Source organism: Canis lupus, chromosome 37 (assembly GCF_003254725.2).
Source record: "Canis lupus dingo isolate Sandy chromosome 37, ASM325472v2, whole genome shotgun sequence".
In the NCBI taxonomy this organism is placed as follows: Eukaryota; Metazoa; Chordata; class Mammalia; order Carnivora; family Canidae; genus Canis; species Canis lupus.
In genome coordinates this window covers 9,255,272-9,277,519 of record NC_064279.1, presented here as the reverse complement: position 1 = coordinate 9,277,519, position 22,248 = coordinate 9,255,272, and the positions used below count along the sequence as shown (strand labels likewise).

General features: G+C 38.4%; 1 protein-coding gene across 1 annotated transcript in view; it reads left to right on the top strand.

Annotated features, from left to right (window-relative positions):
- Positions 1-22,248, top strand: part of FTCDNL1 (formiminotransferase cyclodeaminase N-terminal like) — a 161,259-nt gene that overhangs the window by 108,410 nt on the left and 30,601 nt on the right. Inside the window, 1 exon segment of the mRNA XM_049106780.1 lies at positions 20,626-20,809. The gene's annotated coding sequence lies outside the window, so the exon portion shown is untranslated.

Sequence of the window (22,248 nt, the reverse complement as noted above, 5' to 3'; positions counted from 1 at the left end):
GCCAGAGCTTTGCCAAGCCCTTAATTAGGGTCCGAGTAATCCTACCCATTTCCCTTTCTACCTCTTTTGAACCAAAGCTACCAACTTGTTTTTTTTTTTTTTTTTTAAACAGGATTTTATACTTACATTTATCCAGGAATTATTCAGGAAACTGCTAATTTTATTTGTCCTTTCAGCCTGTTATTTCAGGTTAAATCTATAAAGGCAAATTATTAGGGCTGTAACTCTAATCCCACCAATTTTCTCAGGCCTCATGGTAAATAGTATTATAATAAAGTCCCATTTAAGCAGCTCCTAAATAATCAGGAGCCTCCATCAATCTCAAGTGTTTTTACTGCACTCTGCTATTTCAGGGTACACAGAGGCCAAGTAACAGGGCCCATTAAACAGCTGCATCGCAGGGAATTCTAAAGAACAAAAACCTTCTGGAATTATGCCTTCTATTTTTTCTTCATATATACATGATATAATCATATTCAGAATCACTGGCAATGAGGCCTAGAAAAGGCTTTAGAAAATATGATCTAGTTCAACCATCTTTATTAACAGATGAGGAAACAGATTCAGAATGTCAATTGCAATGTCTGAAATTGAGAGCACATCAGTGGTCAACATGGACATGGAATGGAATACGGGCCCCTGAATTCCCAACGTAGTTTTATGGGGTGTAATGGCTTGGAGCAATTTCTAGATCATCATTTCTAGGTGTGGATTAACCTGCTGGTTTAGGGACCCATTCCTGTGCCCTTACTCTGAAGCCACACCTGTCAGCCTTTTCTATTCTCTTCCACTATCCTGGCCCGGTTGGCCCTCATCATCTTTGTTCCTTAGACAAGTAGTTTAACCTCTCTGTGCTTCAGTGTGCTCATCTGTGAAGATAATGATACTACATACCTCCTAGGGTTACTGGGATGATTAGATGAGATGATTTCCTCTGTGTCAGATATGATTAGGTCTGGCTGCCTACGATACAAGACAGAATTACAGCGACTCAAACAAGGTAAAGATGTATTTTCCACTTAGGTAAAAAGAAGGTTGAAGGCAAGTATCCAGGGCAGGGGAGACAGCTTCAATGAGACTCAGGCATCTATGTTTCTGTTCCACTATCCTTGTACAAGCCGAGGCTGCCCATTCTCATATCTGTGGCCCTTCCTGCCTTCCGGGACAGGGGTCCTACATTCTATGGCCTTCCAGCCTTCCTGGCTTCTCAGGCTTCCCAGCACTCAAGTTTTCTCTCACCTGGAGACTTTCTTCCCACTATCAACTTCATTTTACTTTTTAAAAAAGATTTTATTTATTTATTTTTTAAAGATTTTATTTATTTATTCATGAGAAACACACAGAGAGAGGCAGAGACATAGGCAGAAGGAGAAGCAGGCTTCATGCAGGCAGCCCGATGTGGAACTTGATCCCAGGACCCCAGGCGTCCCTAAAGATTTTATTTATTTATTTATTTATTTATTTATTTATTTATTTATTTATTTATTTGAGAGCGAGCAAGCAGGAGTGGGAGAGGGAGAAAGAATCTGAAGCCAATTCTGCACTGAGTGCAGAGCCGATTTGGGGCTCGATCCCAGAACCACGAGATCATGACCTGGGCCAAAACCAAGTGTTGGGAGCTCAGCCCGCTAAGCCACCCAGGTGACCCAACCCCCACTATCAACTTTAAATTGTCTATTTGGAAAGAGGGAGATTTCTATTTACACCTAAGTATGGATGGATGATAGACTTATTAGATTTGCACTTGTCTGCTTAGTTCACAATAGTATTGCTCCCATAGTGAGATCTGGCAATCAGTAGAGGATGTATTTGGGAAGAGAAGATCTTTCATGTCACCTTCAATGCCATGACATAAAAGCTGTCTACAATGACAGTCAAACTGCCCAGCAGTGTTTACTTGTGCATTTTTACAAATAATTTCTATTTTGGAGGTTTAACGTCAAATACTGTAAAGTTTGAAGTTAAAATAAGGGGCATTAAAAATGAGATTCAGGTGACTTTTAAAATCTTTCCCACAATCTACATGGTGACATGTGCATGTTTAGAGGATGCTGTTTCCAATTCTAGGAAATGGAGGTCTCCAGAAGGAGAATAAATTTATTGATGATAATTAAGTGCCTACTTGAGATGATTTAGCATCTTCAAACATAATATATTTTTAAAAATTTAAGTTAAAACAATTAAGGAATTTTGAAAGACACTGACCTAGGAGTATTTGAACTAATTTTTTTTTTTTTTTTTTTCCCGCTAATGACATTACTGCATCCAGACATGATTTGATACCATGAGCCATTCAGGACTGGGAGGGCTTTCATATTGCTGGAGACAAACCTAGGTGTCAAAGACCTCCTTTGTAGCTAAAATATGACAGACCTCCAGATTATGAGTGCTAAAGAGGAAGGAGAGGGATGGAAAGAGCACTCTGCAGTGTAGAGACCCGGTTCTGTGAATTATATGCTGTAATCAGAGAGAAAATAACGCAGTTTCAAAATAACTTTTTTCTTCTGATTGTAGTTTGAATGTAATATCACTGTAGAATTGATAATAATATGAAAAATACTTATACTTTGTGTCACTAAACTTAGTAATAGATATAGTTTTTTTTTTACCTTACACATCATATTTTTGAGGGAAGACATTTTAAAAATCCTTACTTTAAAAACCATGATAAAAAGTGAAATATACACATGAACATGAAAATTCAGACAGTATTAAAGTATGTAAAATGAAAAAAGAAAAACCAAGTGTATTCCTGACCTTCAGTTCAACTCCTAGAGAAGTAACTTTTTGATTCCTTGTTTTCTCAGTGTTTTGTTTGTTACATCCATAAGTTTAAAATAAATTTGTATACTTTCTTTCTTTCTTTATTAACTTTAATCATATCTATTGTTTTTCAACTCTGAAAGATGAGAACCTTGGCTTACTTAGACCCTCCCTTTCCAGTGCCTTTTAATTTGTTAGTTTAAACTTTGTCTTTTAGTTCTTCCATTATTTACCTTACAATTTTAAATAAAATATTTAAGCCTCTTTCTTGATATGTCAAATTTGAATTTGTTATAATTTTGTTAAGAAATTAACCTCCCCCATTTGCTTTCATCTCTCCTTTGTCCCCTCTGCTTTCTTCCTCTGACTTCTCTTAGTTATACCATTACTTTTGCCCTGCCATAATATGTAACATTTATACTTTATTATTATAGTTATATTTAATATTTTATTCATGTCTGGTGGTAATAGAAGACAAATACTACTGGTGGTTAATTTGGGATGTATTGTTTTTCCAGCCAGATACACAGTTCATTTTAGGATTATTTTTCCTTGAACCTTCGATTTGTTTTACTGTTCCTTGACTCTTATGGCTTTACCTTTTTAAAAATTTTTTCTTTGCATTGCTGGAGCATATCCTTATTGTTCTCAGGAAGTGGACATGAGAGGTGAACCATTTGAGTCATTGTATACATGAACATGTCTTCATTTTTATTCTTAAAATTATTAGTCTTGGTTTTGTAGAATTCTACATTCAAAAATAGTTTTCCTTCAGACTTCTTAAAATATGGTTCCATGGACTTCTAGCATTCAATTATTTTGATGTCCAAAGTCAATATGATTCTCATTCCTTGCTTAGGATATACCATACTTTGGTTTAGTCTTGGTATTTGGCCCAACTCCACTGTGAGATTTCGGTTTCAGCCACTGAAAGTCAAAATAAATGAGATTTCAGTGTCATTTCTGGCATCCTTGCACTTTGCATGATCAATAATCGTGTGTTTGGATAAGTTTCTTTAATCAGCTAACAATGGTATTACAAGCAAGACATGTCATTCAGATCATTGCTAACATCGCAGTCCTTTCAAATATAGGTAAGCATCTTGGGTGTAAACTTTTTTTTAAGGTATAACTTTTTAGTAAGAAAAACATTTTTTTTTTATTTTGACATTCTATCAATCAAAGTATAAATGTGCAATAATTACTACAAGACTCAAATGCCACACTGATGATTAGAATAAATGTTAAAACATTAAAAATGATTACCAAGAACTTTCAAATCTTTAAACAAGGAGGCAAAGAAAGTGAGAGTTTATAGTACCTTTAGAAGAGGGTACATGGGATTCCTGGGTGGCTCAGTGGTTTAGCACTGCCTTCAGCCCAGGGCCTGATCCTGGAGACCTGGGACCGAGTTCCACGTTGGGTTTCCTGCATGGAGCCTGCTTCTCCCTCTGCCTGTGTCTCTGCCTCACTCTCACTCTCTCTGTGTCTCCCATGAATTAATAAGTAAAAAATCTTAAAAAAAAAAAAAAAAAAAAACGAAAGGAGAGGGTACGTGATTAATAGATAACTTCTAGCCCTGTCTCCTCTCCTCTGGCACGTCTCTGGGCATTGCCTGGCTTCCTTTTCCCTGTGCTATGTAAGCTGTAAGCTAGATCAGTTTAGGGTTCACTGTATTTGTTTCCCATATATTAGGGATCATTGTCCTTTGTTGCCTGATACCCAGTGTCTCAAAGAGTGTTTTATATGTTTTATCTAGGGTTTTAGGCATTCTAAGCAGAAGGATAAATGTGGTCTGGGTATTCTGTGTTGACTAGAGGTGAAAGTACTGTAAACTTAAATTCTTACACAAAGAAAAATCTAAATCAAGTAGAATAGCACCCATGATAATTTAAATTCAAGATCCAGTCATAATAATAAAGAATTTTTTAAATGTGACAAAAAAGAAGAGAAATGAGTGAAAAATGGGGAACTCTAAACACATTTGTTCTACTATGCTATAAAACTTCATTAAAGAGTGCTTTAAGAAGCAATTCCCTATTATTTTGAGTTGATGGCACTATTATGGGTTGAATTGTGTCTCCCAAAAAAGATATTTTGAGAAAGAAATACTGCCATTTGCAACATGGGTGGACCTCGAGGGTATTATACTAACTGAAATAAGTCAGACAGAGAATGACAAATATCATATGATTTCACATATATGTTGAATCTAAAAAATGAGACAAATGAACAAACAAAACCAGAAACACATTCATTAAGTACAGAGAAAAAGTTGGTGGTTACCAGTGGGGAGGGGATGGAGGGATGAGTGAAATAGGTGAAAGGAGTTAAGAGGTGCAAACTCCAGTTTAAAAAAAAAAAGTTATTTTGAAATCCTAACCCCCAGTGTCTCAAGATGTGACCTTATTTGGAAATCTCATCATTGCAGATGTAATTAGTTAAGAGAGTGTCATACTGCAGTGGGGTGGGCCCTTGATCCAGTGTGACTGGTGTCCTTCTAAGAAGAGACCACGTGAAAATGGAGTCATGGGAGGGAAGAAAACCGTCTGACAACAAAGGGAGAGATGGCAGAGATGCACCTGCAAGAGAGGAACACCGGGGGTTGACTGCCACTGCCAGAAGTGAGGAAGAGGCAAGAAAGGAGTCTACCCAGAGACTCAGTGTGGCCCTACCAACACCTTGATTTCCAGTTTTTGGCCCCCAGAACTGTGAGACAATAAATCAGTGTTGTTTTAAGGTACCTAGGACTTAGCTGTGGCAGCCCTGGGAACCTAATATAGAGACTAGATGTTGTTTTAAAAGTCACCAAAATGAGTTCTGTAGTTTGCTAACCATCGTCAAGTTTTTGAAGATGAAGGATAACAGTAGGTATAAGTTTTCTTCTCGAAAACACGCTACTCAAAATATTCTTCCAAACTATATATTTCTGTGTATAAAAGATTAGTCACATTATTAAAAGTGCCAGTTGAATGCCAATTTAATATCCCAAATGCCGCAGTGACAGCAGGAGCAAGTTAGTAGCTGACGGTTCTGAATAATTGTTTCTCTTGCCCTATAAAAATTTGACTGAAATTTTTTTGAAAATTAAACAATTTTTTTAAAGATTTTATTTATTTGAGAGAAAGAGAGCATGAGCAGGGGGTAGAGGTATAGAGAGAGGGAGAAGCAGGCTCCCCGCTGAGCAGGGAGCAATGTGGGACTCAATCTCATGACCCTGGGATCATGACCTGAGCCAAAGGCAGACACTTAACCAAATAAGTTAAAACAATTTTGAAAAAAAAATTCAAATTTGTTCTTGCATCTAAAGTTCATTCAGTGATGGTAATTTTTAATTTGGTTAGATATACATTTTCCCTCTTGGTCCTTTTTTTTTTTTTTTTTTACCAAAATGTGTATTCAGACTATCTCTACTTTGCAAGTAATCTGCTAATTTTGCCTGGAATTTTTTTGGGTCCTTCTGACTGGGTCACATCATCAGGGCCTCTTATTCTCTGGCTTCTGATTGTGCAGTGGGCAACAGTCAAGCCATTAGGAGGTGGGAGGCAGGTACAATTGAGATCTATATTCTTTGGTCTCCTTCCTGTAGATTTGTCTTGGGCTGACTGATGATTGACCAGTTGTTACCATCTCCTCCCAAGGTGACCTTCATATCACGACTCTTTAATTTCAATGTCTGGAAACCCATCTTTCCCTTGAACCTTTCCGGAGAGGGAGTGGCAACAGCTTCACTGTTACTAGTCCTAGGGGACTGCCCTATTCTTTGTGCTTTCCCCACACCCTTTTTTAAATGATCCCTTTGAAAACCATCCTGAGATTATCCCAGTTTTATTTTTGCCATCAACTTCCTGCTAGCATTCTGAGCCACACAGACTAGCTGGTAAACCCTACTTCAGGTGTGACAAAATGGCATAATCCTATACAACCAATCCTGCATAATCCTCGAAGGGGTGTAGATCCCCTACAACCCAGTATCGAGGTCCACACAAAGCACCAAAGTCTACTCGGGGAAAAACTATTTAAAAAAAAATCCTCCTCCTGATTTTTAAGTCACTGTTATAAATGTTCTCCTAATAAAGAAAAAAAGCCAAATTATGCAGAGAATTTGTTTCATTTCTCAGTCCCCTCCCTGCCCCCTCACACCCCCCGTATGATATTCACCTTCTGTCATTACACATATGGGCCTGTATTCTTAACACTTAGCAGAACCTCATCCTTTAGCAAAGAGTTGCAAATGACTTTCTTGCTTCTGATATTAAAAACCCTGAGTGTGAATTCAGGTTGCCACCTTACTGTACTCTTTGTATTTCTTGTATTTTTAGTAATGTGCCCATACCTCACTCAGTCTGGCTGCATTTTGGCACTCTGTATTCAAAGCTGTCATCAGAAGGCTGCACCCTATTTAAACCTACTGTGACTGTTTTCTTTTAAAATCCCTCATTAATATCTATTTCTTAATGTGACATGTACTGTTAACATGTGGGGGTTATTTTGATATGACTTCCAAAGGCATAAGCAACTCTTTTCCTGGGAAAACTTCCCAGTTTTTTAAAATCAGTGTATTTTATTTTATCTCTGTGGCACTCTCCAGAACATGGTGCTCATTTGTCTTATTATAAGAACACTATTCCTTCTCTCACCTCTCTTTTGGAGTGAGGAGGTTTGATCCAAAGCTGAAGAGACTTTCTTGGGAAGGGAGTTTCATTGGGAATTTCCTTTCCTGATGAGTCAAGGTCATAGAATGCTAGGGCTTCAAGCACCTTGGCAAAATTTACACTTTCACAGGTGTCAGAACTATAGTAGATATGAAGTCTCTCCTGAGTACTTCCAACCTCTTTATCTTTCACAGGCATTCCCCCCAAGCAAATCTTTTGCATATCTAATCCCATGTTGGCATCTTCTTCTTTGAAGAAGCAAATGGCACAGAAGGGAGATTGGTTAACCTAATAAAGGGCATCTTTACAGACTCTACAAGATCAGGCTGTTTTCTCTTTAAAGTAGAGAACAAGGCAAATATGCATACTCACAGTACTCCAATTCAACGTTGTATTGGACGTCCTGACCAGAGCAATAAGGCAAGAAAAAAGAAATAAAAAGCCTACATAGTAGACTAAACAAAATAAAACTGCTTTTACTTATTGATGACATGATTATCTATATTGAAAATCCTAAGGGATCTACAAAAAAACTTTATAGAACGAATAAGTGAGTTTAAGCAAGGTAGCAGGACATAAGGTCAATGTATAAAAATGAGTTATGATTTTATATCCTGGAACTAAGCAATTAGAAATTGAAATTAAATAGAATAATAGAATTTATAATAGTATTAGAAACCATGAAATTCCTAAATGTATCAGAAGTCACTTGAAACTTAACATACCCCAATTCTTTTTTTTTTTTTTTTTCCCAGAAAAGGATATTTTTTTTATTCAAGTAACTGCAAATAGGAAACCAGATTGGGGGGGTGGGTGGCCCAGGCTGGGACAAATAATGACTACCTCCTCCCCAATAGAACAGGGGGAGAAGGTGGCCCCTATACCCTCAATGGTCTATACAGGCCCCCTACCTCATGCCTCAATTCTTGATTCTCACTCACTTCCCCCAGTACTATCTCAGCCCATAGTACCTACATTCTGTCAGCTGTCCAGACAAAAGCCCTAGGATATATTCTTTACTTTTCCCCTTTACATATCCTATCCAGTCCATCAATAATTGTAGTGTTACTTTTAAAATACATCTTGAGTCCTACTACTTTCACCACCTTTCAGAAGCATTCCAACATTGTCTCCCTTTCACAATCCCCTAACTGGCCTCTGTGCTTTCATTTACTGTTTCAGTGGCCATGACCTCATAGGCAAACATTTATCTGAACAAGTATCCTAGCAGAATAGTCATTACTCCTGAGTGGAGGCTTCCAAGAGAACCTGTTTTCTGACTTGCTGAGGGGTGAGGTGTTATGTGTGTTTGTAGAGGGAAGGCAGTAATTTTCATCAGAACTGTTATGCTCTTCATTTTATGGTATTTTTTCTCAAATAAAGATTTCTTACATCTCTACATTTCTGTAGATGTGGTAGTGATTTGAGATGGTTTGCAGATTTCCTAGTTTAAGAGTTCCCTCTGCTGTCAGTGTAGCAAAGTATGGATGTAGTTTTTTTGGTTGTTTGTGGGTTGATTGGTTGGTTTTTTACGGGTTGCCTCTGTGAATGTGTGTGTGTGTGTGTGTGTGTGTGTGTGTGTGTGTGTGTTGTGTGTTGAGGGCAGTGATGGGAAAAAGAGTTGTACATTCTTTAATGTTTTAGATCCCAACTTAACCATCTCGCTTCCCTCCCTCCCCCCATCACTGTGCAGTTCTGTAAGGCAATTACCTCTTCTTTCCCACTTACTGCTCTCCCTTTCCCCTTTCCTGGAAAAGTTGCTTTTCCAAGATGCCATCTCTAGTCCCGCACACACTAAATCTCTTCCCTGGTTCTGCTCTGGTTGACCAGGACTCCTTCCCAGCATTTTCACATGTAAGATGAACTTTCTCTTCCTGTGATTTTGGATCAGTCTATGGTCTTTGCCCTCTTCTCCTTGGAGGGCTGGTGTGAAAGGATCATGAAGATAGTGTGCTAGGATATGATGTATACTTTTTACCTGCAGTAATTTGAGGTTTGGATATTCTTGGTTTTATTCACATTGAGAGCATATTTATACGTTGTTTTCTTTGTTACTACTTTTTCTTTCTTTTTTGAGGCATGTGTTGAAAGATATGAATTGAGGTAGCAACTCTTACCTTGGTTATAGAATTCCTTAGTTCCTCACGTTTTAGCTTTTGGGTAGCACTGTATATAAGAGGTTCTTTGCAGTCAGAGCCGTATTCGGCTAGAGGCATGATTCAGTTGACCTCTGAGGGGCCATTAGAAAAAGAGTTGTATGAAATACAGACCGATTTGGGAACATTTCAGAATCCACGTTGGGGGTGATTTGCTGATATTTATTTACCAAAAATTGAGATAAACATTTGGGAAATATTTACTGGGTATGCTGAGGATTTCCATTACATTTCTTTGTAAATGAAGGTTCCTTTGTTTCTATATCTTTGTGATTGAAGTTGATGATACCTTTCCTGGTATCTATAACTAGAAATAGCACCATATTGTCCCTCACCCTCCAACACATTGAACTTCTGTCAAATAAAACATTTGTCCTGTCTCCTTAACCAACTTAATAAATCTAGAACAAGCAATGGCTCAGTTCATAGTGAAGACCTTCAGCTAGTGTGTATGATTTCTTTTAGCCAATAGTTGCCATCTTGTTTATAAGGAAAATGCAGCCATTTTCTTTACTGTATATATAAGCTCTGTAGAGCTGTTTGTTTGGTTTTTAACAAAGACAATACAAAAATAAATTAGGCCTCGATTTGGTTTAGGTAAGCAATCTTTTGAGCCACAGCTGTATTACTAACTGATCCATAATTGCTCTGCATTTATGAGGTACATAGTTTATTCTCTTGCTTGCCACACAATAGGCCCTGCAAGTTAAAGAGCTCCAAGTTTCAAGGACTGGAGTTTTTGGGTGCCTGCCAGGACTGATCTGTTTAGCAAACAAGCTGGAGGGTGCTTATTAGTAGGTTGTGGCTTGCAGACCATGAAGCCCCTGGGGCCAGATGCACTGATCAAATGGTGGATCTATATACCAGCGAGGCCATTGGATGAAAAGGAGAACAGCACCACATTACTAAATATGCTTCTCATAGGCCTTAATTAAGCCACTGTAAATGACTTCTTTTGTAACTCTTTCTGTTGGTCCAGAAGACAGGCTATTAAAGATTAACATAGGAACTATTTTTCAAATTAGACTGTAGACAATTCTGATGAGTTACAGCTATATTATTCATATTACAAGAATAAGCCCTGGTTAGATTGGGAAAGTGAAGAGTCATATTTCTAGTGGAACAAAACACATCTTATTTTCTCTAGTTGCATTTCTTTAAAAAAAAAAAAATTACTAGTCTTCTCTGCCCCCTGCTTAGATTTTTGTTTCTATTGAATGACTCAAGGTGGCTTGAGGCTTTAAAATTAATGCCTGGGAGAGTATTATTGAGGCCTTAGAAGAATGAAGCTAGTCTGATCTATGTTACACCAAAAAAAAAAAAAAAAATTTTCTGGATAGTGTCATTTTTTGCCATTCTTGGTCTTACACATTTTCTTCTGCTGCCTTCCCTAGTTTGCTCTAAATTTTGTGTTAATACATAGAGTGTACCTTATGAGGGTTATTATATTTTAACAGAAGCTATTTCAAGAATACAGATGCATGAAAAGTTTTTGGGAGTCAGCCCGGGTCATTCCTGTGAATCCAATTAGTAAAAGCTTTTCTGCCTCATTTTCTGCTGTTATTGGTTAATAATTTGTTCTTTTAAAGTTAGAGGGCAATTGCACATTAAATACCACGTTTATAAAGTTATGTACATGCATGGTGTAGAGGAAGAGAGACCTGAGAACACACAAAGCTGCAATACTTGCTATAATGAAGAACGAGTGACTTTTGATATGATTTGCATTCAAGGCAGAATCATCCATATTATGATGCTGTGATAAAAGAACAAGATAAAACAGTTTTTAAATGCTAATGATATTTTACTCCCAAAGTTGAGAAATTCTGGTAAAGGGACCAAACTAAAAATAATTTTTTATTTCCAGTTTTATGGTATTCTTGAACTTACACTTTACCATTTGTAACATTGGCACAACTAAAGTAATTTGGGGTTTTTTTTTTTAGAGGAAAATATTTACGTAGAAAAATATAATCCTAATTTTTGTGTGGCTATTATGTCAACTGTAATTATTTAGTGTTGATAAAAATTGGCCATATTTATTCTCACTGAAACATCTAACCAAAACCAATGCACCATAACAAATACCACGCTTTCCTTCTTTTACTTAGACCTCAAAACCATTTTACTCATAGCAATGAAACTGTTCTTCATTTTTTAATTTATTGACTTTAGAGCTGTATTTGTATATGTGGGTCATTTTGCTATTTTAATGAGCTTATCTGATGGAAATGAGGTATTTGGAAAGATGCTTCAGCTTGTGTAGTTTCGGGCATGCAAATTTCGCCGGGTACAAAAGTTCAGAACCCAGAGTAAATTAACATAGAGGAAGCCGGCTGTGAACTTGAAGCCTGACTTCCAGAAATGCCTAGGAAGCAGAAATTCCTCCTTCAGCTCTATCACTTGTTTCAATCTAACATGTATTTTTTTGAATCTCTGTAATGTTCCCACCTCAGTGCTTGATTCTGATGAGACCAAGACTTGCTCCCTACTTTCGTGGAGCTCCCAGTGTCATGGGGAAAACAGACAAGCTAATGCCTAACTAGTGGAAGGGGTGCCTGCAACCATGGAGGTCCCTGGAGGTAGCCCAAAGGAGGAAGCCTCTCTGCAGGCAGGCTCTCTGAGGGGGTCTCTGCACGGTCAGTTGGAGGACATTCTGGGGAGAGGGTCCAGTGTGTGCAGCCACAGTAGATGAGAGAGGAAACTGTCTGGTAGCACTGAAGAGCGAGGTGAATGGAAGGGAGCCTGAGAACCTAAGGAGGCAGAGGTGAGACAGGAGTTAGGATGGGAGGCTCTGGGCTGCCATGTCAGGACTTTGCCTTTTGAGCTGATGGGTCACTTGAAGCATTGACATAATTAGATTTGTGTGGTTGCATTTTAATATTTTTTCTGTTATAAAATAAAACATTAAATGCATATAATGGAAATCCCAAAATATGAATACTCCCACAACTCAGAGATAACTGTTGTTAACATTTTTGTATAGATTTTTCTGATCACTCTTCTACATATGTGTATAACATAGGATGCATCTATCTGTATGGGTATATGTTTATATACATATGGTATATATACACATATATACTTTAAATGGCTTACTATACTTGCTGTTTAATCACCTGTTTTTTTGCTGAACAATGAGTTTTCTTCTACAAAATGATTTTTAACAAGTGCATAGCATTCCATCATGTAGAAGTATTCCAACTGAGAAACAACTATTGGATATATATATATATATATTATTTCCATGCGTTTTGCTATCATGAACAATAGCCATGAAACATCATTGTGTATCTATATCTTTGTGCCCACATCTGATTAAGTTCTTAAGATACATTCCTAAAAGTTTAATTGCTGGTTGAAGGATTGGGAATTATTACAATGACTTTGATACATATTGCCAGATTGCCTTCCAGAAAACATGAAAATTGTCCTGGAGGTGGGGTTCCTGGGTGGCAGTCAGTTAAGTGTCTGACTTTGGTTTCAGATTGGGTGGTAATCTCATGGTCATGAGATCGAGCCCCAACATCTGGATCCACAGTCAGTGTGGAGTCTGCTTGAGATTCTTTGTCCCTCTCCTTCTGTCCCTCCAGCTCATGCTTTCTCTCTCTATCTCTCTCATAAATAGACAAATCTTCAAAAAAAATTATCCTAGGGAGGGATGGGGTTATAAGCCAAGGGGCATATTAGGAGACTCTTTCTGTTGATCAAGTGAGAATGATCAGTGACTTATTGAGTGTGATAGACCAAAAAATGAAGGCATCTGCAGAAGATCTTGTAAGTACCTTGACTTTTCTGTCAACCCAAACTGACTGAGACAACCTTGAAATCATAGCTATGTCTTTGTTCTTTTTTTCCTGTAGTCCAAACATACTATCTGGCACAAAATATGTGCTAAATACATAGTTAATATATGGATGATTTAAAAAAAAAAAAAAGAAGAGGGTAGACATCTGGGATGACCTCCAGCTTCTGATCTTGAATGGCAGGAAACATGGATATACTTAAATGAAAAGGATTGTGCAGAGGTTGCCTGGGTGGCTCAGCGGTTGAGCATCTGTCTTCAGCCCAGGGTGTGATCCTGGAGACCCAGGATCGAGTCCCACATCAGGCTCCCTGCATGGAGCCTGCTTCTCCCTCTGCCTGTTTCTGCCTCTCTTTCTCTGTGTCTCTCATGAATAAATAAATAAAATCTTAAAAAAAAAAAGAAAAAGATTGTGCAGGAAGGATAATTTCATTCCTTTAAAGTCCTGTAGTATGTACTCTAAGTTTTCTTAGGAATGAATACTCTGGCTTACGCATTATTCCTTATATCACCAACTTTTTAATTTCCTTTGATCTGAATGCTGAGCCTCAAACCATTAGAAAAAATTTTCACTAAAAATTTTCTTCTCTATTTATTAAGGTAAGTAAAACAGCCCCACTTTATTCAAGTAAACATTTACTGAATAGTTTATGCAAAGCTCTTTACATGGTGCTTATAGAGAAAAGGGTGACAAAAAAGCTTGAGGACGTGTATTTGGAAAAGCCAGAGGTGGGCACTTTATCCTCATGGCCCTAAATAAAGGAATTCAGTATCAACCAAAGGCAGAATGGCACTGATGTTGCTTCCAAGCCTGGAATGTGCTTTTTCTAATACAGAATTTTAGAGCTAGGAAAGGTCTTTTTGTCTAACCTTTCTCCTTTAATAGATGAAAAACTGAGCTTGAATGCCTAAAATGTTTTCAGAGGCTATAGGCAACTAGACCCAGGTCTTGTGGTTCTCACCTCATATCCTTTCCTTTCCACCATGCTGCCTCTCCCTCCTGTGTAGTCCTGAGCTGGGAGCCAACAATTTTTTTTTTTTTTTTTTTTAGGTTTTATTTATTTGTGAGAAACAGAGAGACAGAGAGGCAGAGACACAGCAGAGGAAGAAGCAGGCTCCATGTAGGGAGCCTGATGCGGGACTTGACCTCAGGTCTCCAGGATCAGGCCCTGGGCCGAAGGCAGGTGCTAATCCACTGAGCCACCCAGGCTGCCCAACAAATTTTTTAAATATTTTATTTTATTTTTTTCATGAGAGAGAGAGAGAGGCAGAGGGAGAAGCAGGCTCCATGCAGGGAGCCCGATATGGGACTCGATCCCAGGGCCCCGGGATAATCAGCTGAGCCAAAAGCAGATGCGCAACCACTGAGCCACCCATGTGTCCCAGGAGCCAACAATTATTTATTTATTTATTTATTTTAAAGATTTTATTTATTCATTTATGAGAGACCCAGAGAGAGAGAGAGAGAGATGCAGAGACACAGGCAGAGGGAGAAGCAGGCTCCCTGTAGGGGGCCTGACATGGGACTCGATGCTGGGTCTCCAGGATCACGGCCTGAGCCAAAGGCAGACGCTCAACCACTCAGCCACCCAGGCATCCCCAGGAGCCAACAATTTAAAGGCAGCACCTCTTTCTTAAGGTGAACACAGAGGGTTGACTTGAGAGCACTGCATAGGTCCTGGTTAAATAAGAAAAGAGTTCTAATTACTTATGACATTTCTTATTTGAAACAGGGAAAGATGCCATAGTTAAATCTCTCATTCAACAAATAATTGCCTGTCACTGCTACATGGCAGCCACTGTGTTCTGTGTTGGGGAGATAACAAACAGGAAAACAAGATCCTTGCTTCATAGTGTTTGTGATACTAGCAGCTCCATCTAGACCAGGAAGCAAGCAATTATGATGCAGGGCAGTGGGTGTTAAGAAATTGGATATATAGGGTGCTGTGAAAGCTGCAGAAGGACCACGGAGCCACACTTTAGCATCAGGGAGGTCTTTACAAAGGAATTGGCATCTTTGGGAGAAAGAATAGAACGAGATGGGAAATAGAGTGTTCTAGACTAAAAGAACATTAGTGGGTAGTTTTTCATCTATTTTTATTGAAGTATAGTTGACATAAAATATTATATTAGTTTCAGGTGTACAGCATAGTGGTTTCACAATCATATGCATTGGGAAATGCTCACCAGGCTAAGTGTGGTCACCATACAATGTTATTATTGACTGTATTCCCTATGCTGTATTTTTTATTCCTTTTAACTGTAAGTTTGTACCTGTTAATCCCATTTATCTATTTCACCCAGCATCCATTGTGCATACACACACACACACTATATATATACACACACACACACAGACACACACTATATTTTTATTTAAAATAATAAACTTTATTTATAAAATCTTTATATATATATATATATATATATATATATATATATATAATCTTCCCCACCCATTCATCTATCAGTGGGCACTTAGGTTGTTTTCAGAGCTTAGCTATTGTACATAATGCTGCAGTAGTGGAACTGGAAGACTTCCAGCATGCCTAGGCAGGAGGAATCATGGTGACTCCAAGATTTCCAGCTTGGGCACTTCATGAATGGTGCTATGGTGATATAGCTTGCACCTCATTATTCAGAATGGAAGAAACCAACCACAGCTAATTGCTCACAGCATGATCCTAGCAATACAGAGAGGTGGGGGGGATCCTTCGTGCCTGTGTCACTATACAGGCTATCACGCATTCACAATGAATGTGATTGGGATAATGAGGCCAGTATTTAAAGGCTGCTTGCTGTGCAACATACTATCTCATTTAGTCCTCACAGGAGGTGCATATGATTAGGTTAGAGAGGTTACATCTTTTGCTCAAGGTCATAAAGCTGGCGAGTCACAGACTCAGAATGCAAACCCAGATTTAAAATCTATGAGCAAAGTTGCCTAAGAGTGCCTTTAGGTAGACCCTTGCCCCATCCTGCCTATACATTAGAGAGAAGTTAAAGAAACCCATCCATCTGTTGAGTATTTGCTAGCTTATGCTAATTCTTTTTATTATCAAATTAGAAAAGTCACCTTCACGGAACAAATGATGAAAAATTCTCTCCCTTCTCTTCTCTAGCGTCCCACTTCTAAGCCTGAGCTCCTTATGTTTTCTCTAAAAGGTAACTCGTTTCTCAAAACACGGACCAATGAGTAATATACCTTTCCTGGAGGGTGGGTCAGAGACTTAGAAACTGTGAAGCCATTTCAGAAGTTGGGTTCTTTTGGTTTCTCATACAAGTGTTTCTCTCTATATAATGGTATTAAACCACTGAGCAGTGTAGGGCTCTCACAGCCTGGCTTTGGGTTTTAGATCAGGGAATCCTAACTGAGGCACCACCAGTCCCACTAGTATTCTAGGACTGGCTTACCTGTGTGTTGGAATTTTGACCCCTCAGGCCTGGGTAGGATCAGCACTGGCTAGACCCACACCCATCACTTCTGTCTGACAGCAGCTTTGTCCACTACTCCCTATAAACCATAGAGATAGTATCATTATTAATGTGATTTGATATGAATAAGGTTGAGAGGCACTGGTGAGAGCAATGTTTTCAAGCCTGGATCGGGGTCAGGATCCCTTAGAGAAAAGGTAGAGAAAAAGAAAGATTCACCAAACTCCCCGGTTACCCCTGAATTCACAGAATCAGGGCTCTTGTGGCCAAATAATATGCTTATAAGAAACTTCTTAGGTGACTCTGATCTTCTTGGTCTGCAGATCAAGGTTTGAAAGCCTCTGGATTATAAGCCTGGGCCTTGGGATGAGACATGCCTACTCCAAACCATAGGCCCATTACTATTACTGCATAAATTATATAGACTCTTTGAGCCTGTGTCAAATGTAGACCAAGCACATCACACAGAGGGAGGAAGTATGTGGCACAATACCTGGCCCTAAGCAGCACTAAATAAGTCATAGTTACTATTATTGCTGCTGTTTACACTGGTTGGTACTTAATGACCAGTGTTAATGTCGTCTTCCACAGCCCATCCACTCCTGTGTTTCTTTATCACTTGAGGTTAAGGCTACTGAACAAGGATCCCTGGGCCATGTATATTTAGCAGTCTAGGCCCCTCTAGAGAGGGATCTGCACTTAACCACTCTACCCTTCATCTCCGGGGGCACAGATTTTCAAGCTTAGAGCACAGCTAGAGATGACAGAGAAGAGAATAATGCAAACTGGCTCACCGTGAGTGGACTACAGCTTTATCCATTACCTGAGCCAACCCAGCTGTGACTAATTTTGATAAAGGGAGAAATAGCACTCAATATATTCCACAGGTTAAAAATAATAAGAACCGTTATGTCCTTTGCTAACATAAACATTTGTATGTTGTAAGTATACATTCTTGTGTTTGAACATTTTGCTTTGCATTAAATTCTGCCTTTGACCAAGGCTTCCTAGAGTATTATTAAGACTTTGAGCTTCTGCTAGATGAATACAATCTTTTTTGGCCAAAATTAAGAACAGTACCATCTTCTATAGGGTTCAACTACAGCAAATGATTAAAAGGCAGCACTACTTTTAAAGATAAAAGTTTATAATTAGCATGGAAGTTCTATAATTTAAAATGGAAAGTTTGTGAAGCTATAGGAAAGCAGGATAAACCTCAGCTACAAAATAACAGGTTTCATATGTTAAAAATATCAGTCATTTAACCCAAAGTGAACCAATTATAACACATTTCTTCTAATGTATGGGTCCAAAACGCAGAGGTAAACCCACTGACTTATAAGAAATAAGTCCTATTCTTAATGCTACTTACCAAACTTTTGCAATCTATTGCTCCTCAAATTTATGATTCCAAATTTGTATTCCATTTGAGTTACTGGGTTTGGTGTTTTTTCAAATTTATTTTAATAAGGTAGGAGCACTTACATAATATACTGCATTGAAGTTTGTCATCTATGTAATAACATGTATTACTTATCTAATTATCATTCTCCAGACAAATAAGTTTTTCATAGTCATCTGGGATCTATTTGGAATAGCATGACTCCTGTTTTAACTTAGTTTTATTTCAATGCTTTTTCACTTCTGTATATCAAAAGCGTACCTTCAGCTTGACAGGTAATAAATTAGTATTGTCAAAAAAGTGTCAATCATTTCAGAATATATTCTTCTAATCAACTTGCATGTACTTGATACATGGTAGATAGCTTATCAAATGTCTGTTTGTATTCTTTCATTTGGAGTGTGTTAACTGAACCTATGGAATGATGAAACTCAATCTCAGGCTAAAGTAAGAGAATTTTTGTACCTAAAATATAAAGAAGGTTTTTTTCTTTCTTTTAAGGGATGGAAGGTAGGGGAGCTTAGGTGATGAAATGCTTCACTGTTCAGTGCCAACTTCTTTTGCCCCTCACCCCCAAGAATTATTTTAAAATTGGGATCACTGAGTTCCCAAGCTCAACAGCACTCCAGGAAATAATTTGAACCATGCAGTGATACGAGTATCATTTTATTCATAGCACATGACAAAGAAAAATAAATTTCACTACCAGAGAGTTCCTTTTAGAAAACCAATTGGTTTTCACCAACGTGGTCATATCTCTGTTCACACTCATGATGAATGGTGGAGATAGCCCACTGGCTTCCTTCTGGGGTTTGCAGTGAGCTTGGGATACTTCCCCACCTATCCTGGCATGCCCCACATTAGTTTTCAGTCATTCACTGAAATTTTCCCAGTGGTCTACTAAGTAAAATGTGGAATTTATGTTTCATAACTATTCATGCTGCAAACTAAGACCTCAGTTAGATCTTTCTCACATACGAAGTAAACAGGAGCCTAGAGCTTTCCACGAACACACCAGGTCAAGGAGAGCCTTTGATTGCTTCAGTTGGTTTATCTTTCACGTCCTAGCTCTTCTTTCTCTGAACTTCTACACACTATATTTTAATATAAGTTGTTGTATTGTCCCTTTTGTATTTGTGAGGTTGTATTTTGCATCTGGCTAATATTAAAAGCTCTTGGGCACAGAAACTGGGTTCTGTATTCCAGCAACATTGAATTAGAAATATAGTATTTTAAAAACACTCATTGACTGAGTTATATAAACTGTTTGCAGCTCAACTGGATTACTTAGAGATTTGCTTTCATTTTCCCCCCTTATACGTGCATGCATGAGTAAGACTCGAACCCTCATCAGCCACATAGTAGAATGGAGCTACCTGTAAATTCAGGGAGACTTTTGGCTCAGAAAAACTCGTGCAGTCACATGAATGTGATGTAGCATGGGTAGGTGGCCCAAAGTAAAGGTAGAAAGCTGAAGTACACGTGTACTGGGGAGGAGAGCGTCTTACGGGGTTCTTGAGGTAGTAGAGTATCTGGAGAAAGGTACTTTTATCCATTCTAAGGCTCTATTTCAAAATCCTGCCACCAAAGGCACAAAAATGGTGATCAGTGTCAGCTGAGTATTTCCTATGGCAATAGGCCTCCAGGTGGGTGTTTCTCCTTGTATTAGTGACTCCATTATAGATTGCTGAAGCTGATAATATCACATTCTGGAATACAAGGTTTCCTATGTTCAGGTTATTATTTTGACTACACATTGTTTCAGTCAAATCAAGATCAGTCTAGAGGAAGGGGAAGAAAAACCAACATGGAGGAAGCATCAGCTCCACCATGTGCTAAGGTTTAATGAAGTGATCCTCATAAAAGATTACAGACTCAATGGAAAAAAAGAAAACCATTGTCTGTTGGTGGAGACGCTTAAGTAAACCATCTTTTATAGTTGAGATCTGCTCCTAGATATGCCACCAGTCTTACACCACATTTTTAAAAAGTATATACATTTTCTCAAAAGTTGTTCTTTACCAAATAAATAATTTTTAGAAAGAAATTGCATGTATCCTCATGCTTAAAAGTGAAATATTCCTTAAAGATTATAAGTGACTTTGATATTCTCCAAAGTCTGCCCTCCTCCCAGCCCCTCTTTCCCCGTCAACTAAATTGACACCTAATCTGAGACTCAGTAAAAAATGTTCTTATTCAACATTGTAGGTCATTAATCCTGAGAATTTGGAAATTGCCAGTATCCACGGAGGAGAAGAGGGGAGGGCTGTGGCCTGCTGAGCGTGTCCCAGGCTGTGGCAGTATGTGCCTTATCACCACCCATACCTTCAGAGTCTTTCTTTGAAGTTGCACAAAATTCGGTAAAAAATGCTATTGACTTAGTACATGTTTGTGCATACTTTATTTCAGGTTACATACTGGAGGTGGCTAGCGAGAGAACTGCTTTATTGAAAAGATGTGGGACATTAGGTGCCATAGCTCTGGAAAGCAGGGCAGTTTACAGCGCCATCTGTCTTCAGGAAAAATTGCTGCATCCCACTCCCACCTCAATCTCCACTTCCTGGGTGATGGTCATGCCCTCAGCCGACCAAAGGTTTGTCTAATGAGTTGTGAAAGTTGCTTCTTTTGCAAACTGGCCTTAGCTCACAGTAGAATAATTAAGTAATCACTGCTATCATGTGAATCCAGCTTAATGTGGCCATGTTTGGGTCCATATGGGAACGATTTGGCATAGGAGGTAATTACTGAAAGCATAAGTGTAGTCTCATTCTTTAGCAAGTGGTAACAACATCAGCGACAGTTACCCATCATCACTTTATCTGACAGTATTTATTTAGCATCCACAGGCCACTGGCTCTATACCATGGATTATCCTAGCAAAGTGGGTGTGGACCTTGCCCTCTGGGTACCTACAAGAGAGAACAGATAGCAGATCATCAGATGTGCAAACTGAGCACTTCCTAATCCTCCTGCTTTTCAAACATCATGATTTTGCTGGATGCCATGTATCCCTACTGCTGTAGACAAGCTGCTCTAAGACAAAAGATGGAGGACTATAATTTCCACAGGGAATTGAAAGTCCTAATGCCTCAGTCAGGTATTAAACTAAGGTTCTACGAGTACAGAAATGCATTCAGGATCAAAGGAAAATACCATCAGGAATGTGAATGGGCCATTCCATCCTTCACCAGCCGATTACAGACTCCCAGAAGAAAGCTAAGAGCATCAGATTCGGGTTGGATCTTTCAGGCCACTTAGCCAACTTCCCACTTATATGGAAGTCTCTGTCATATGAGATTGTCAAATCAAGCCTATTAAAACTGTAGGAAATTTAAATTTTAATATAACCCTGAGTGATACACTGGGTTTGAACTTCAATTTAATTGTAAATATGAATATTTGAGTAGCAAGAAAGGACTGTACCATTTCTTGTCCTTCTGGCTTGTATAAGCAGTAAGCCAAGGCCTTTCATTTGCACTATGACTCATCACAGTCATTTGTTCTTCTCTGCTCTTTATTTTAGCAACTTCCTCCAAATACAAACTCTATTTTAATATGTTATTCCCAATTTATATAATATCATTGTGCTTTTTATGGAATGGCATTCTATTGCTGTTTTAAGTTGGAAGAAACTGAAAGATAATTCTTCTTGGAAAGGATTGTGATGAATCAGATCTAAGTCTTAAAAGCTCATGTAGTTTTGGATGCAAAACTTCAGAACTAAATGGAGCTGTATAGTGGGAGGAGAGATGAAAAGGACTTCTGTCTTTCAAAAAGATGTATCCCTTCCTTACAATTGCAGGATGGGGTACCAAATAATGTCACTGATTGAATAATCTGTCTCGAATGTGAATTCCTGGAGGATATGTTATCTTATCTATGTTCCAAAAAGAACCTACAAAATGCTTCTACAGAAGAATTCTTATTGCAGCATTTGATGATAAGTAATCCATTTTAGGTAGGTGTTCTCTTAATGAAAGGTCTGCACAGGACAATGAGAAATCTATTATATTGCCATCAGTTTTGTTTTAA